Source organism: Loxodonta africana, chromosome 2 (assembly GCF_030014295.1).
Source record: "Loxodonta africana isolate mLoxAfr1 chromosome 2, mLoxAfr1.hap2, whole genome shotgun sequence".
NCBI lineage: Eukaryota > Metazoa > Chordata > Mammalia > Proboscidea > Elephantidae > Loxodonta > Loxodonta africana.
This window is the reverse complement of record NC_087343.1, coordinates 10120787-10139027: the sequence shown is the minus strand read 5'-3', so window position 1 is coordinate 10139027 and position 18241 is coordinate 10120787.

Genomic DNA, 18241 nt, shown 5'->3' with positions numbered 1-18241 from the left:
TGATGTTGCTTATTGGCCCAGTTTTGAGGATTTTTGTTTTCTTTATGTTGAGGTGCAATCTATACTGAAGGCTGTGGTCTTTGATCTTCATCAGTAAGTGCTTCAAGTCCTCTTCAAGATAGAAAGGGGAAAAAAAATGTATACTCGTGGCTATTTAACAGAAGAACAAAAAAACAAGAATCTGATAACATTCAATATCTGTTTATAAGGAAAATTTTTTAACACAGTAGGAATAAAAGGAATTATCTTCTAATATGGGAAAGATTTAAAAAAAAGAAGAACCTTTAGAAAACACTGTACTTAATGGTAAAGTATTATATGCTTTCTCCCTAAGACTGAGAATATGAGAATGCTTGCTCTCATACCGGTATACAACAATATTCTAGAGACTCAAACAAATGTAATCATGCAGAATAAAAAAATAAGTTATAAAAATTTAAAAAAATACTCTACTTACGAAGACTGTGTTTGTATGAGATCCAAAATAATCTACAAACTATTCAATTTAATCAGTGAATCTGATAAAGTCATTGAATGCAATAAAAAATCAATTCCTTTTCTATGTAAGTAACAATCAGAAAATATACTTTATATAAATATCAGAGAGCAGCAAACTTTTTGTAAAGGACAGATTATAAATAATTTAGCCTTTGCAGGCCACATACAGTTTTTTTTGCAGATTCTTTATCATTTTTTTTTTTTTTTTAGAATCTTAAAAATGTAGAAAACATTCTTAATTCATGTGCCATACAAAAGAAATCTGAAGGCTCAATTTGGCCCAGGCATCTTAGTTTGCCTATCCCTGATCATAACCACAAATAACATTAAATACCTAACAGTAGGTCTTAGAAAAATTGTGCAAGAATTCTACACTAATAAATAAATAAATATATGTACCGAAACATATATATGTAACTGAGAGACATTAGATAAGACATAAAGTATATACTATAATTCAACAGAAAAAGGATGGCCTTTTCAATAAATTGTCTCAGGTGAATTTGATTGACACAGTGGCTGAAACAATGGGCTCAAGCATAAAAATGATTGTGAGGATGACGCAAGACCTGGCAGTGTTTCGTTCTGTTATACATATCATCTCTATGTGTCAGAACCCACTCGACGGCACCTAACAACAACGAAAAAATCAATAAGGAAAGAAAAAAAAACAAATTATAAAAGAGCAAATGACTTGAATAGATCCTTCATAAAAAAGTATATCAAAAGACCAATAAGCATATGATAACATGCTCAACATCTTTAATCATAAGCATATGGAAATTAAAACCATCTACACACCCTTTTTTTTTTTTTACACACCCTATCCCGGATATGTCTGTCAGTTGGTTGTACTGTGGGTGCTTGAGTACTGCTGTGATGCTGGAAGCTATGCCACCAGTATTCAGATATCAGCAGGGTCACCCATGGCAGATAGGTTTAAGCTGAGCTTCCAGACAAAGACAGACTAGGAAGAAGGACCTGGCTGTCTACTTCTGAAAACCATTAGCCAGCGAAAAATTTATGAATAGGACTGAAGGCATTGGAGAAAAATGAAGCTCCAGGAATTGATGGAATATCAACTGAGACGTTTCAATAAATGGCTGCAATGCTGGAAGTGCTCGCTTGACTATGCCAAGAAATTTGAAAGACAGCTTCCTGGCCAGCTGGTTGGAAGAGATCCATATTTATGCCTACTCCCAAGAAAGGCGATCCAACAGAATGTGAAAATTATCGAACAGTATCATTAATATCACATGAAAGTAAAATTTTGCTGAAGATCATTCAAAAGTGGCTGCAGCACTATATCAACAGGAAACTGCCAGAAATTCAGGACATATTCAGAAGAGGATGCGGATCCGTGGATATTGTTGCTGATGTCAGATGGATCTGGCTGGAAGCAGCGAATACCAGAAGGATGTTTACCTGTGTTTTATTGACTATGGAAAGGCATTCAACTGTGTGGCTCATAACAAATTATGGATAACATTGCAAAGAATGGGAATTCCACAACACCTAATTGTGCTCATGAGGAACCTGTACCTAGATTAAGAGGCAGTTGTTTGAAAAGAACAAGGGATACTGATTGGCTTAAAGTCAAGAAATGTGTGTGTCAGGCTTGTATCTTTCACCACACATATTCAATCTGTATGCTGAGCAAACAATCCAAGAAGCTGGACTATATGAAGAAGAATGGGGCATCAGGATTGGAGGAAGACTCATCAACAACCTGTGTTATGCAGATGACACAACCTTCCTTGCTGAAAGTGAAGAGGACTTGAAGCACTTACAGATGAAGATCAAAGCCCACAGCCTTCAGTGTGGATTGCACCTCAACATAAAGAAAATAAAAGTCCTCACAACTGGACCAATAAGCAGCATGATGATAAGTGGAGGAAAAAAATTGTCAAAGATTTCATTTTATTTGGATCCACAATCAACACCCATGGAAGCAGCAGTCAAGAAATCAAGAGATACATTTCATTGGGCAAATCTGCTGCAAAAGACCTCTTTAAAGTGTTGGAAACCAAAGATGTCATTTTGAAGACTAAGGTGTGCCTGACCAAAGTCATGGTATTGTCAATCGCATTGTATGCATGCAAAAGCTGGACAATGAATAAGGAAGACAGAAGAAGTGACACCTTTGGATTCTGGTGGTGAAGAATATTGAATATATTATGGACTGCCAAAAGAATGAACAAATTGTTGTTGGAAGAAGTACAACCAGAATCTCCTTAGAAGAAAGGAGGGTGAGGCTATGTCTTACATTCTTTGGATATGTTGTCAGGAGAGCACTCCTGGAGGAAGACATCATGCTTGATAAAGTAGAGGGTCAGCAAAAAAGAGGAGGACCCGCAATGAGATGGATTGACTCAGTGGCTGCAACAATAGGCTCAAACATAACAAAGATTGCAGGCATGGCGCAGGACCAGGCAGCATTTTGTTCTGTTGTATGTAGGGTCACTATGAGTCAGAACTGACTTGTTGGCACTTAACATGTAGCCTATGGGTACAATTAGAAAGACAATTGCTACTTTCACAATGGATACAATTAGAAAGACAGACAATTCCAAGGGTTAGCCAGGATGAAGAGCAAATGGGATTCTCCTAGACTACATAACAATGATTGTGTAGATGGCGCAGGACCAGGCAGTGAATCATTCTGATGTAAAAGTCTCTATGAGTCAGAACTGCCTCAACAGCACCTAACAACAACAACTGTTAGTGTATAATGATTTTGGAGATCTGTTTGGAGATATCTACCCCATCTAAATATACATCTACCCTATCATCCAGCAATTGTATTCCTAAAGTGAAAGGTGCAAAGCCCACTTGCAGTAAACCATCTGACCCTTGGTCTTGATTCCTGAGAGCTGGACCACACAAGAGGCCAATGAGTGGGGGCTGACCAGACAAGAGGGACCACATGGGGGCCCAATGCTGACTAAGTCTCAGGGGGCATGATGTAGTCTATGATGGCAATAAAGTTCTTGGAAAAGGGAGGCTTAGTTGAGCTTCCTGGGTGGTGAGAGCAAGTGAACATCTGCTCTATCTAGGGTAAGCGTGTCCCCTGTGGACATGGAAACTTTGCACAGAGACTCCTCCAGGACCTCACCTTAATTGTTCATACTCTTTTTCTTTTCTGCTAAAGATATCCCTTTCTCTGGTTCGTGAGTTTATTGGTTTATTGGACCTAAGAAGGAGAGAAGGAGTGAATACTCACTGACCTATCCCTGGTGAAAGGGAATGAGAGAGAGAAGGGGTCAATACCTGCCATTCTGGCCCTGGGTGAATGGGGATAAGAGAGAAAAGGCTATGCTGGTAGCTGGGATCTGACCTGACAAGGGAAGGGAAGCTGAGACATCTACAGGATGTAGTTGGCATGTGGAGTGAGATTTATTATCCACCACACACCAGCATCAGAGGTGTAGGATCTTGGACTACCTGAATTAGTTTAATACAATGGTATTTGCTAGAGCAGCCTTTGACATCACATCTGCCCTAGAGAAATTAGTATATCTGTCCACCAAATACATGTATAAGAATGTTTATAAAAATGTTATTCACAATGTCCAGGAAAATGGATAAAAATAGTGTGGCATAGACATGGATTAGAATGCTACACACCAGTAAAAATGAACTAAGTACCAATTGAGACAACTACATACATGACTTTCACAAACCTTATGCTGACCAAAAAAAGGCAGACACAAAAAGCACATACTGTATGATTTTGTTTATAGGGAATTTGATAAGAGGGATAATTAATCTACTGGAATATAAGGCAAGACAGCAGCTACTTCTGGGAGGGGAAGGGCATATGGTACTGAAAGAGTTCCATCTATTAATCTGGGTGTTGTTTAGAGGGCACAAAGGACAAATCCATCAACCTGTTCAGGGCACACTTAAGATTAGTGCACTTCATGCTGATGTCTACACTTAGTTAACACAAGAATGGAAAAAGGACTGAAACTGGAGTGAAGAAAGTGAAGCTATAGGTTGGCTATCGAAGAGAAAAAAAGTTGCAATTGAAGGAACACGTAAGTTATTTCATTTTGTTGTTGTTGATTTTAAGATGAAAAATAATTGAATTTATTACAAGCTGAGGTGATGTTGTTGTTGTTGTTAGGTGCCGTCGAGTCCATTCCTATTCATAGCGACCCTATGCACAACAGAACAAAACACTGCCCGTCCTGCTCCATCCTTACAATCGTTACGCTTGAGCTTATTGTTGAAGCCATTGTGTCAATCCACTTCTTTGAGAATCTTCCTCTTTTCCACTGACCCTGTACTCTGCCAGGCATGATGTGCTCCAGGGACTGATCCCTTCTGACAACATGTCCAAACTATGTAAGATGCAGTCTCGCCATCCTTGCCTCTAAGGAGCATTCTGGCTGCACTACTTTCAAGGCAGATTTGTTTGTTCTTTTGGCAGTCCATGGTATATTCAATATTCTTCACCAACATCACAATTCAAAGGCATCAACTCTTCTTCAGTCTTCCTTATTCATTGTCCAGCTTTCACATGCATATGATGTGATTGAAAATACCATGGCTTGGGTCAGGCACACCTGTCTTCAGGGTGACATCTTTGCTCTTCAACACTTTGAAGAGGTCCTTTGCAGCAGATTTACCCAATGCAATGCGTCTTTTGATTTCTTGACTGCTGCTTCTATGGCCATTGATTGTGGATCCAATAAAATGAAATCCTTGACAACTTCAATCTTTTCTCCGTTTAACATGATGTTGCTCATTGGTCCAGTTGTGAGGAATTTTGTTTTCTTTATGCTGAGGTGTAATCCATACTGAAGGCTGTGGTCTTTGATCTTCATTAGTAAGTGCTTCAAGTCCTCTTCACTTTCAGCAAGCAAGATTGTGTCATCTGCATAACGTAGGTTGTTAATGAGTCTTCCTCCAATCCTGATGCCCTGTTCTTCTTCATATAGTCCAGCTTCTCGGTTTATTTGCTCAGCATACAGATTGAATATGTATGGTGAAAGAATACAACCCTGAATGACGCACACCTTTCCTGACTTTAAACCAATCAGTATCCCCTTGTTCTGTCCGAACAACTGCCTCTTGATCTATGTAAAGGTTCCTCATGAGCACAATTAAGTGTTCTGAAATTCCCATTCTTCCCAATGTTATCCATAGTTTGTTATGATCCACACAGTCGAATGCCTTTGCATAGTCAATAAAACACAGGTAAACATCCTTCTGGTATTCTCTGCCTTCAGCAGGATCCATCTGATGTCAGCAATGATATTCCTGGTTCCACGTCCTCTTCTGAAACTGGCCTGAATTTCTGGCAGTTCTCTGTCGATATACTGCTACAGTCATTTTTGATTGATCTTCAGCAAAATTTTGCTTGTGTGATATCAGTGACATTGTTCTATAATTTCCACATTCAGTTGGATCACCTTTCATGAGAATCGGCATAAATATGGATCTGTTCCAGTCAGTTGGCCAGGAAGCTGTCTTCCATATTTCTTGGCATAGATGAGGGAGCACCTTCAGTGCTGCACCTGCTTGTTGAAACATCTCAATTGATATTCCATCAATTCCTGGACCCTTGTTTTTTCCAATGCCTTCAGAACAGCTTGGACTTCTTCCTTCAGTACCATCTGTCCCTGATCATATGCTACCTCCTGAAATAGTTGAACATCCACTAATTCTTTTTGGTGTAATGACTCTGTGTATTCCTTCCATCTTCTTTTGATGCATCTTGCATCATTTAATATTTTCCCCATGGAATCCTTCGCTATTGCAACTCGCGGCTTGAATTTTTTCTTCTGTTCTTTCAGCTTGAGAAATGTCGAGCGTGGTCTTCCTTTTTTGTTTTCCATCTCCAGCTCTTTGCACATGTTATTATTATACTTTACTTTGTCTTCTCGAGCCGCCCTTTGAAATCTTCTGTTCAGTTGTTTTACTTAATCCATTCTTCTTTTTGCTTTAGCTACTCAACAATGGAGAGCAAGTTTCAGAGTCTCCTCTGACATCCGCCTTGGTCTTTTCTTTCTTTCCTGTCTTTTCAATGACCTCTTGCTTTCTTCATGTATGATGTCCTTGATGTCATTCCATGACTCGTCTGTTCTTCAGTCAGTAGCGTTCAAGGCTTCAAATCTATTCTTCAGAGGGTCTCTAAATTCAGGTGGGATGTACTCAAAGTCATATTTTGGCTCTCGTGGACTTGCTCTGATTTTCTTCAGTTTCAGCTTGAACTTGCATATGAGCAATTGATGATCTGTTCCACAGTCGGCTCCTGGCCTTGTTCTGACTGATGATATAGAGCTTTTCCATCGTCTCTTTAGGCAGATGTAGTCAATTTGATTTCTGTGTGTTCCATCTGGTGAGGTCCATGCATGTAGTCATCGTTTATGTTGGTGAAAGAATGTATTTGCAATGAAGAAGTCATTGGTCTTGCAAAATTCTATCATTTGATCTCCACCACTGTTTCTATCACCAAGGCCAAATTTCAAACTACTGATCCTTCTTTGTTTCCAGCTTTTGCATTCCAATCACCAGTAATTATCAGTGCATCTTGATTGCAGATTCAATCAATTTCAGACTGAAGCAGCTGATAAAAATCTTCTATTTCTTCATCTTTGGCCCTAGTGGTTGGTGCGTAGATTTGAATAATAGTCATGTTAACTGGTCTTCCTTGTAGGCTTATGGATATTATCCTATCACTGACAGCGTTGTACTTCAGGATAGATCTTGAAATGTTCTTTTTGATGATGAGTGCAACACTATTCCTCTTCGAGTCATCATTCCCAGCGTAGTAGGCTATATGATTGTCTGATTCAAAATGACCAATACCAGTCCATTTCAGGTCACTAATGCCTAGGATATCGATGTTTATGCATTCCATTTTGTTTTTGACAATTTCCAATTTTCCTAGATTCATACTTCGTACATTCCAGGTTCTGGTTATTAATGGATGTTTATAGCTGTTTCTTCTTATTTTGAGTCACACCACATTAGCAAATGAAGGTCCTGAAAGCTTTACTCCATCCACGTCATTAAGGTCAACTCTACTTTGAGAAGGCAGCTCTTCCCCAGTCATCTTTTGAGTGCCTTCCAAAGTGTGGGGCTCATCTTCCAGCACTATATCAGACAATGTTCCTCTGCTATTCATAAGGTTTTCACTGGCTAATGCTTTTCAGAAGTAGACTGCCAGATCCTTCTTCCTAGTCTGTCTTAGTCTGAAAGCTCAGCTGAAACCTGTCCTCCATGTGTGACCCTGCTGGTATCTGAATACTGGTGGAGTAGCTTCCAGCATCACAGCAACATGCAAGCTCCCACAGTACCACAAACCGACAGACACATGGAGGAGCTGAGGTGATAGAGCTGAGAAATATGGGGAAAAAAATAGCAAGAATGATGACCTCCACACACCTTTTTAACTCAGTACTGAAGTCACTCCTGAGGTTCTCCCTTCAGCCAGAGATTAGATAGGCCTACAAAATACATGGAAACCCTAGTGGTGTATTGTTTAAGAAGTATGGCTGCCGACCAAAAGGTCAGCAGTCAAATCCACCAGGTGCTCCTTGGAAACCCTATGGGGGAATTCTACTCTGTCCTATAGGGTCCCTATGAGTTGCAATCGACTGGATGGCAACAGGTATAAAACAAACAATAACACATGTAGTTCAACCATGTATACAAAACTAAGGGGGCACACCAGGCCAGGGGCAAGGACTAGAAGGCAAGAGGGGACAGAAAAGCTGGTAATGGGGAACCCAAGGTCAAGAAGGGAAGAAAAAAAAAAAAAAAAACCAGTGCCATTGATTCTATTCCTACTCATAGCAACCCTATAGGACAGAGTAGAATTGCCCCATAGGGTTTCAAAGCAGCGCCTGGCAGATTTGCACTGCCAACCCTTTGGTTAGCAGCCATAGCACTTAACCACTACACCACAAGGGTTTCCAAAGGGAAGAGTGTTGACATATCATGGGGTTGATAACCAATGTTACAAACCAATATGTGTATTAATTTTTCAATAAGAAACTAATATGCTCTGTAAACTTTCACCTAAAGCCCAATAAAAGAGAGAGAGAGAGATAAAAAGCAAGAAAATACACATAATATGCAAAGAATCACACCACAGAAAACCAGAGAGAAGAGAAGACTGAAAGGCTGAAAGAATATTCATTGCCCAGAGTGAGGAGTGAAGTTTCAGTAAGTAAAAGAGGGAAAGGAGGAATGAGAAGTACATATTTAGATTAATACATATTTAGATAAGGAACAGAAAGAAGAATTCACACCCGATATCTGAGTTTACTCAAGTCTAGGGCATAGCAGACATGTTAAAGGGGTGGGGTGGTAAATGAAGACCAGAGTGATGATCTGAAATGGTCCTTTCAATGAAGAGCAGCCTACTTTGAGTGAGTTTCTTCAGGAAGTGGAGAAGATAAAGCAGATAAGGTAATTGTAATTGGGAGTTTTCATTATAAGGGGAAGAAGAAAAACACAAGAATGTTAAAGGTATTGGAAATGATGTTATAGATTGGATAGGGAAAGAGCAAAAGTCATCAGGATGGATAAGACCCAAAAGGAGGGGTCACACTGTAAGTACAGGAGAGAGAGCATGTTATAGCAGGGACTTGTGCATTTGGAGTCTCTTGATGGTGCAAATGGCTAAGCATTCATCTACTAACTGAAAAATTTACAGTTCTAGTCCACCCAGATGCAACTTAGAAGAAAAGCCTTTCAACCTACTTCCAGAAAATCAACCAGTCAAAACCCTATGAAGCACTAAAGAAGATATTCAGGCAGCTAACAGATACATGAGAAAATGCTCTCGATCATTAGCCATTAGAGAAATGCAAATTAAAACTACGATGAGATGAGATTCCATCTCACTCCAACAAGGCTGGCATTAATCCAAAAAACACAAAATAATAAATGTTGGAGAGGCAGCAGAGAGATTGGAACTCTTATACACTGTTGGTGGGAATGTAATATGGTACAACCACTTTGGAAATCTATCTGGAGTTTTCTTGAAAAGTTAGAAATAGAACTACCATACAACCCAGAAATCCCACTCCGCAGAATATACCCTAGAGAAATAAGAGCCTTTACCAAACAGATATATGCACACCTGTGCTTATTGCAGCTCTGTTTACAATAACAAAAAGCTGGAAGCAACCAAGGTGTCCATCAATGGATGAATGGTTAAATAAATTATGGTATATTCACACAATGGAATACTACGCATCGATAAAGAACAGTGAGGAATCTGTGAAACATTTCATAACATGGAGAAACCTGGGCATTATGCTGAGTGAAATTAGTCAGAGGCAAAAGTACAAATATTGTATAAGACCACTATTATAAGATCTTGAGAAATAGTATAAACTGAGAAGAACACATACTTTTGTGGTTATGATGGGGGGAGGGAGGGAGGGTGGGAGAGGGTTATTTACTGATTAGTTAGTAGATAAGAACTACTTTAGGTGAAGGGAAGGACAATGCTCAATACATGGAAGGTCAGCTCAACTGGACTGGACAAAAAGCAAAGAAGTTTCTGGGATAAACTGAATGCTTCGAAGGTCAGCGGAGCAAGGGCGGGGTTATGGGGACTATGGCTTAAAGGGACTTCTAAGTCAACTGGCAAAATAATTCTATTATGAAAACATTCTGCATCCCACTTTGAAATGTGGCATCTGGGGTCTTAAATGCTAACAAGTGGCCATCTAAGATGCATCAATAGGTCTCAACCTGCCAGGATCAAAGGAGAATGAAGAACACCAAGGTCACATGATAACTATGAGCCCAAGAGACAGAAAGGGCCACATGAACCAGAGACTTACATCATCCTGAAACCAGAAGAACTAGATGGTGCCCGGCCACAACCGATGACTGCCCTGACAGGGAGCACAACAGAGAACCCCTGAGGGAGCAGGAGAACAGTGGGATGCAGACCCCAAATTCTCATAAAAAGACCAGACTTAATGGTCTGACTGAGACTAGAGGAATTCTGGCAGTCATGGTCCCCAAACCTTCTGTTGGCCCAGGACAGGAATCATTCCCGAAGACAACCCATCAGACATGGAAGGGACTGGACAATGGGTTGGAGAGAGATGCTGATGAAGAGTGAGCTACTTGTATCAGGTGGACACTTGAGACTGTGTTGGCATCTCCTATCTGGAGGGGAGATAGGAGGGTAGAGACGGTTAGAAACTGCCAAAATCGTCAGGAAAGGAGAGACTGGAAGGAGGGAGCTGGTTGACTCATTAGGGGGAGAGTAAGTGGGAGTATGGAGTAAGGTGTATATAAGCTTATATGTGACAGACTGACTTGATTTGTAAACTTTGACTTAAAGCACAATAAAAATTATTTTAAAAACAAGTTTATAAAAAAAAAAAAACCCTATGAAGGACAGCTCTACTCTGAAACATGGGGGTCACCATGAGTCAGAATACACACAACACTGATTGGTTTGCTTTTGGTGTGTATCTGGATTGACTGTTGTTGTTGTTGTTAGGTGCCATTGAGTTGGTTCCATCTCAGCAACCTTATGTACAACAGAAAGAAACACTGCCCCATCCTACAGCATTCTCACAATCTTTGTTATGATTGAGCCCCATTGTTGCAGGCATTGTGTCAAGCCATCTCTTTAAGTGCCTTTCTGTTTTTATCTGACCCTCTATTTTACCAAGCATGATGTCCTTCTCCAGGGACTCGTCCCTCCTGATAACATGTCCAGAGTGTGTGAGACAAAGTTACTCTGTCATTGCTAATAATGAGCATTCTGGCTGTACCTCCTCCAAGACAGATGTGTTCCTTCTTCTGGAAGTCCATCATATAGTCAATATCCTTCACTAACGTTGTAATTCAAAGGAATCAGTTCTTCAGCCTTACTCATTTTCCAGCTTTCACATGCATATAAGGCTATTGAAAAGACCATGGCTTGGGTCAGGCCCATCTTATTCTTCAAGCTGACATCTTTGCTTTTTTTTTTTTTTTTAACACTTTAAAGAGGTCTTTTGCAATAGATTTGGCCAATGCAATGTGTCCTTTGATGTCTCGAAGGCTGCTTCCATGGGCATTGATTGTGGAACCAAGTAAAATGAAATCCTTTAAAAGGTCAGTCTTTTCGCTGTTTATCATGATGTCGCTTATTGGTCCAGTTGAAAAGATTGTTTTATGTTGGGGTACAATCCATGCTGAAGGCTGTGGTCTTTGATCCTGATCAGTAAGTGCTTCAAGTTCTCTTCACTTTCAGCAAGCAAAGTTGTGATATCTGCATATCACAGTGTGTTAGTGAGTCTTCCTCCAACTCTGATGCCATGTTCTTCTTCATATAATCCAGCTTCTCAGTTTATTTGCTCAGCATACAAGTTGAATAAGCATGGTGAAATAATACAACCTTGATGCACACCTTTCTTGACTTTAAACCACAAAGCATCCCCTTTGTTCTCTTTGAAGGACTGCCTCTTGGCTTATGTACAGGTGGTCAATAAAATACAGTTAATCATCCTTCTGGTATTCTTTGCTTTCAGCCAAGATCCATCTGACATCAACAACAATATTCCTTTTTTCATGTCCTCTTCTGAATCCGGTTCAAATTTCTGGCAGTTCCCTGTGATGCAGTGCTGCAATCGCTTTTAAATGATCTTCAGCAAAATTTTACTTGTGTGTGATATTAATGATATTTTTTAATAATTTCTACATTCTGTTAGCTCACCTTTCTTTGGAAGGGGCACAAATACGAGTCTCTTCTGGGGGTTGGCCAGGTAGTTCGCTTCCAAATTTCTTGCCAGAGACGAATGAGCAGCTCCAGAGTTGCATCCTTTTGTTGAAACATCTCAATTGATATTCTGTCAACTACTAGAGCTTTCTTTTTCACCAATGTCTTCAGTGTGACTTGGACTTCTTCCTTTGGTACCATCAGCTCTTGATCATATGCTGTCTCCTGAAATGGTTGAACATCTACTAATTCTTTTTGGTGTGCTGACTCTGTGTATTCCTTCCATCTTCTTGTCATGCTTCCTGCATCTGGATTGCAGGAATTGAGTATTTCTGGGTAATGATAAGGTCACTGTTTTGATAGTGGAAGAGGGTGTTTGAAGCTTGTTGAGCAAAGATCAATGAACCAGAAGACCAAGACTTGGACTGGGAAATAACCTTTAATGATGGTGGCATGCAAAGTGGAAAGGAAGGCTGTGAACCAGGTGCCAAAGTTCTTAGGTGTGTACTTCTGGTGATTGTAAAGTAAAGATAACTTTGGTGAAGATAGCTCTGTTAGGCTATTTTTACTCATTCCAAATGGAGGAAAACAAACAAACAAACAAAAGTGTATTTTGGTATATGGTCAATTGTAAGCCTCCAAATGATCTATGCCTCTCTGTATTCACACACTTGTGTGTTCCCCTCCCATAAGAATTCTAATTTTGGGACTTGCTTTAGCCAACCAAACAATAGCTAAAAGAATTCACGGAGAAGCTTGAAAAGAGGTTGCCCATTGGGACCTACCATCTCTAGTTGCCTTTTTGAACTCTTTGTTCACCATGTGAAGAAACCTGGAATAGTACATTTGTATCTGTGAGACAGATATAAATTATTCCATATTAGCCAGTGAAACAGGTGCTATCAAGTTAACTGCTGTTCATGGTGGCCCCAAATGTGCCAGAGTAGAACTGTGCAGATAGGGTTTGCAATGGCTGATTTTTTCTGGAGTTGATCCCCAGGCCTTTCTTTTGAGACACCTCTGGGTGGACTGACTGCCAACGTTTCAGCTAGCAGCTGAGCACTTTAACCATTTGTACCAGCTCGGGACTCCCATCCCAGCTTTGGCTCCCTGGAACAACCTGACAGCAAATCTCTACACATGTGAGGGCAATGTCTTAGAACATCTGTAGAGGTGTGCCAAGCTGCCAGCTGACCACAGAGCTCAGCCAAGCCAGCCTAGACAGGAAGAACTGCCAGGCTGACTCAAACAGTAATAATAAATGTTTGTTGTCTCAACCACTAAATTTTAGAATGGTTTGTTATGCAGCAACAACTAACTCACACACTTGACAAAAAAATAAGAATGCTCACACTCTCAGAGCATTGGAAAATCATCTCTGCATTAACGTTTTTTGTGTTTTTTTTTCCTAATGTTTTTGAGTAAATTTCAGCAGCTTATCTATTGGACTTGGGACAATGAGTATCTTTTATGTCTTCCTATACATTTCAGGATTGTTCAACTTTTTTTACAGTAAGTCTAAATTACTTTTACTATTAGAAAAATATGTTAAAAGTTTAATTATCCCAGTATATAATATACATATGATATCATATCCTGCCAAGGGTATTTAATGGTCATTCTCCTCCTGATTCCCAGTTCTCGATTATTATTTACATATATTCTGATTATAAAAAATGGCAGTTGAAAGATAAATTGATAAATGAGATTGGTTTCTCTGAAAACAATCATATTGGCTTCATGGCCAAGTAGAAGTCGATATATCACTATTGCAACAAAGCAGCCTCATTCTCATTAAAACATGCGATGATCGCAGACTGGCTTTGAAGATTTTCCCTTTTTAAATTTGCTTCACTCTCACATAGAAAATAAGATAAAATGTCTCCTTTGCTTCCTGTCATTGATGTCTCTACTGTGTTTGAAATTTGGGTTTTTTTTTTTTTAATTTAAAACAAAAATCAAAAAATCATTAAATGATGTTAGAGACAGCAGGAAGTATGTAAGAATCATAGAACATCTTGCTGCAGTTTATATTATTTCATTATCTAAATCAGTGGGTAATGATTTCTTATATATCAAAGCTCATAATTATTTTTCAGGGATATGAGCCATGGAAGAGAAAAGGGAGTTTGAGGATGATGTCAATGAAAGAGCCAGGGTTTCTGCAGAAAAGTGGAGGAATTCACCCAAAGAGCAATTATGTAAATAAAATGTGCCTGCGGCTAGAATAATTTGACTGTCACCCACTGACAGAAATAGCCCTAGGCACAGGCACAGGAAGGAAGATCCAATGGGGGAAAAAAAAGAGAAAAGGAACAACAACAAAAAAAAACCTATTTAATTTATTTTGCTCCTGATTATAGAATGTTGGAAGGTGGGTCTTTTCTGTATCTATGCTTATTTGCAAGGTGGTGCTGAAAAGACTGTTCTAGAGGGAAGAGTTTCTTCAGTAATCCCCTTGTCCTTATCCCCAAGCTCCCCTAACTATCTCAGCCCTTCACACTACAACATTTATCTTCATCCCACCTTAAAAAAAAAAAAAAAATCACCAACAGTGAAAGTCGCTTACTCACTCATTCGACCCCTACGGTTCTCCCACTTTGTTAATTACCAAACATTTTGAAGGAACAATCTCCAGAAGTTTTTTCCAAACTTTGGAATTTCATGATGCATTTACTTTAAAACAAAAACTAATGTGGGAGTCAAGATGGTATTGACATCCTTTCCTTTTATCAAACAAGGACATTATTTTAAAACAGCAGTCACAGTCAGTGATTTTGCAAGAAGAAAGAGCACACTTAACCCCAAAAACTATAGAAGGAGATGGTCTCAGAAAATATTTAGTTTTCTGAAGAATTTGTGAATATGCCATCATTGGTATTTCCCTCCCTTTTTCCCGGCTTGGCAAAAAGGCTAATTTGGGTGCCTTGCTCCTAGGCTGGTGTTTGGTGGCTCGTACCCCACATCTGCCATCCCACTGCCTGTCCTGCCATTATTGGTCAGCAGCAACAGGCCTGCAGTCAGTCTGAATTGCTTCCTCCCGTCCTCTACCTCAGGAGCCCTGGTGGCACAATAGTTAAGTGCTCAGCTGCTAACTGAAAAGTTGGCAATACAAACCTACCACCACTCCATGAGAGAAAGATGCAGCAGTCGGCTTCTGTAAATATTTACAGCCTTGGAAACAGTATGGGACAGTTCTGTTCTGTCCTATAGGGTCACTATGTATTGGAATCTATTCAACAGCAACAGGTTTGTTTTTTGTTGTTGTTGTTCTCCTCTATCTTGGCGATACCTTTTCTACCACCCAGACTCAGGCCCTCTTGCACTTCCACCTGTTCCATGTCCACCCCAAGTGTGGTCTGTACTCCATATGATGTGCTCTCCCCTCTTGTTCTAGTAGCTCTCTCACACTGTGTTCCAACCACTGAGTTCCATGCCTTCACCACCTCCACTGGATGCCAGCTCCTAGAACGTTTACAGCTTGTATCTCCAGAATGGGGCCTCTGGTCTGCCCTTGACAGGTGCTCAATAAAAACAAAAACAAACAAACAAAAAAACCAAACAAACCCATTGCCATTGAGTCAGTTCTGACTCAGAGCAACCCTATAGGACAGAGTAGAACTGCCCCATAGTGTTTCCAAGGATCACCTGGTGGATTCGAACTGCTGACCTTTTAGTTAGCAGCTGTAGGTCTTAACCACTATGCCACCAGGATTTACAGGTACTCAGTAGATGATCTTTTAGGCTGGGTTCTCTAGAGGAGCAAAACTATTAAACAGTATAAATATATGTATATAGAGAGATTTATATCAAGGAAATGGCTCACTCGGTTGTAGAGGCTGGAATGTCTGAAGTCCTTGGGTCAGGACAGAGGCTGCTCCTAAATCATGTAGCCATGGAGAATGGAGAACCCAAGACTGGCAGGTCAGAGAGCAGAGTTCTTGCTCATAGGCTGTGAAGATTGACGAATCCCAAGATCAATATGCAAGACGGCAGGTAAGCTGCTAGCTCAAGTCCTAGTAACCAGAAGGTCAGACAAACAGAAGCCACCTGCAGGATGAAGAGCAAGCAAAATCCCAAAAGCCGTGCCAGAATATCCACTTATATCCAAAGCAGGTCACATGCCTAAGGAAACTCCCTTTCAACTGATTGGCTCCTCACAGCAGATCCTATCGTGGAGGTGATTACAGCACATCAAATCTTACCATGGAGGTGATCACATCACAGGATTGTCAGATCACTGAGAATCGTGGCCCAGCCAACTTGACACACAACCTTAACCATCACAGATGTGTCCCCATCCATTTCATAACTGTGTCAACAGATCCTGACCTTGTTCCTTAACCTTATTTCTGCATTCTTCCTAACAACAGGGGAGGAGGACAAGATGGTTTAAATTCTGTACCAATGTATTATATTCATCAAAACACACCTGAATTATCATTTCTCAAATGATTTTCCCTAATAAATGCCATCTTTCTAGGTTTTTAAGACACTTTGCAAAGTGACCAGTTAAGCTTTTTAAACTCCCTTTCCAACAGATAGTTATAAACTCAGTACTTAGCCTCTGATCTCCTAAATCAGGCACTTCAGGCCCCCCACCATTGGCACTGCCCATCGAATCCACCCAATTGGCCACTGTGCCCTTGACCAAGTCTCTCTACCCTACAAAGTCCACAAGGCCTGGCCTGTCTGCTTCATCTAATGTCTCTCTCTATAAATATCCTTCCCCAACTCTCCCACACCCCACTTTATTTATGAAATTTAAAGTGAGCAGGGTGGCGAAGGGTGCTGAAAGGCATCTTTTCCTTATATCACCAGGCTCACTTCTAGAGGTGAGAGGAACAAGCAAGGCCATGCTGAGAGATTTCCACCCACACCAGTGGGGTCTTACACCTCTGATCCCTTGTAGCTCTTTGAACATTTCCTTGCATGTGGTGGGCCCCACCTCTCCCTGCCTCTTGGACTGTTGACTTGAAGACTTAAGACAGGGATCATTCTAACCCACCTCTGCCACCTTCCAGAGCCTACAGTAGGATCTGGCTGGGATTGTTGTTGTTGTTAGGTGCTGTTGAATTGGTTCCTACTCATAGTGACCTTATGCACAACAGAACGAAACACTGCCCAGTCCTGGGCCATCCTTACACTCATTGTTATGCTTGAGTTCATTGTTGTAGCCACTGTGTCAATCTATCTCATTGAGGGTCTTCCTCTTTTCCACTGACCCTGTACTCTGCCAAGCATGATGTCCTTCTCCAGGGACTGATCCCTCCTGACAACAGGTACTAAGTATGTAAGAGGCAGTCTCGCCAAACTTGCTTCTAAGGAGCATTCTGGTTGTACTTCTAAGACAGATTTGGTCGTTCTTTTTGCAGTCCACGGTATAGTCAATGTTCTTGGCCAACACCACAATTCAAAGCCACCAATTCTTTGGTCTTCCTTATTCATTGTCCAGCTTTCACACGCATACAATGCAATTGAAAATACCATGGCTTCGGTCAGGCGCACTTTAGTCTTCAAGGTTACATCTTTGCTCTTCAATACTTTAAGAAGGTCCTTTGCAGCAGACTTACCCAATGCAATGTATCTTTTCATTACTTAACTGCTGCTTCCATGGGTGTTGATTGTGGATCCAAGTAAAATGAAATCCTTGACAACTTCAATCTTTTCTCCTTTTATCATGATGTTGCTCATTGGTCTAGTTGTGAGAATTTTTGTTTTCTTTATGTTGAGGCACAATCCATACTGAATGCTGTGGTCTTTGATCTTCATTAGCAAGTGCTTCAAGTCCTCTTCACTTTCAGAAAGCAAGGTTGTGTCATCTGCATAACCCAGGTTATTAATGAGTCTTCCTCCAATCCTGATGTCCCATTCTTCTTCATATAGTCCAGCTTCTCATATTATTTGTTCAGCATACAGATGGAATAGGTATGGTGAAAGAATACAACCCTGACATACACCTTTCCTGACTTTAAGCCAATCAGTATCTCCCTGTTCTGTCCAAAGAACTGCCTCTTGATCTATGGAAAGGTTCCTCATGAGCACAAT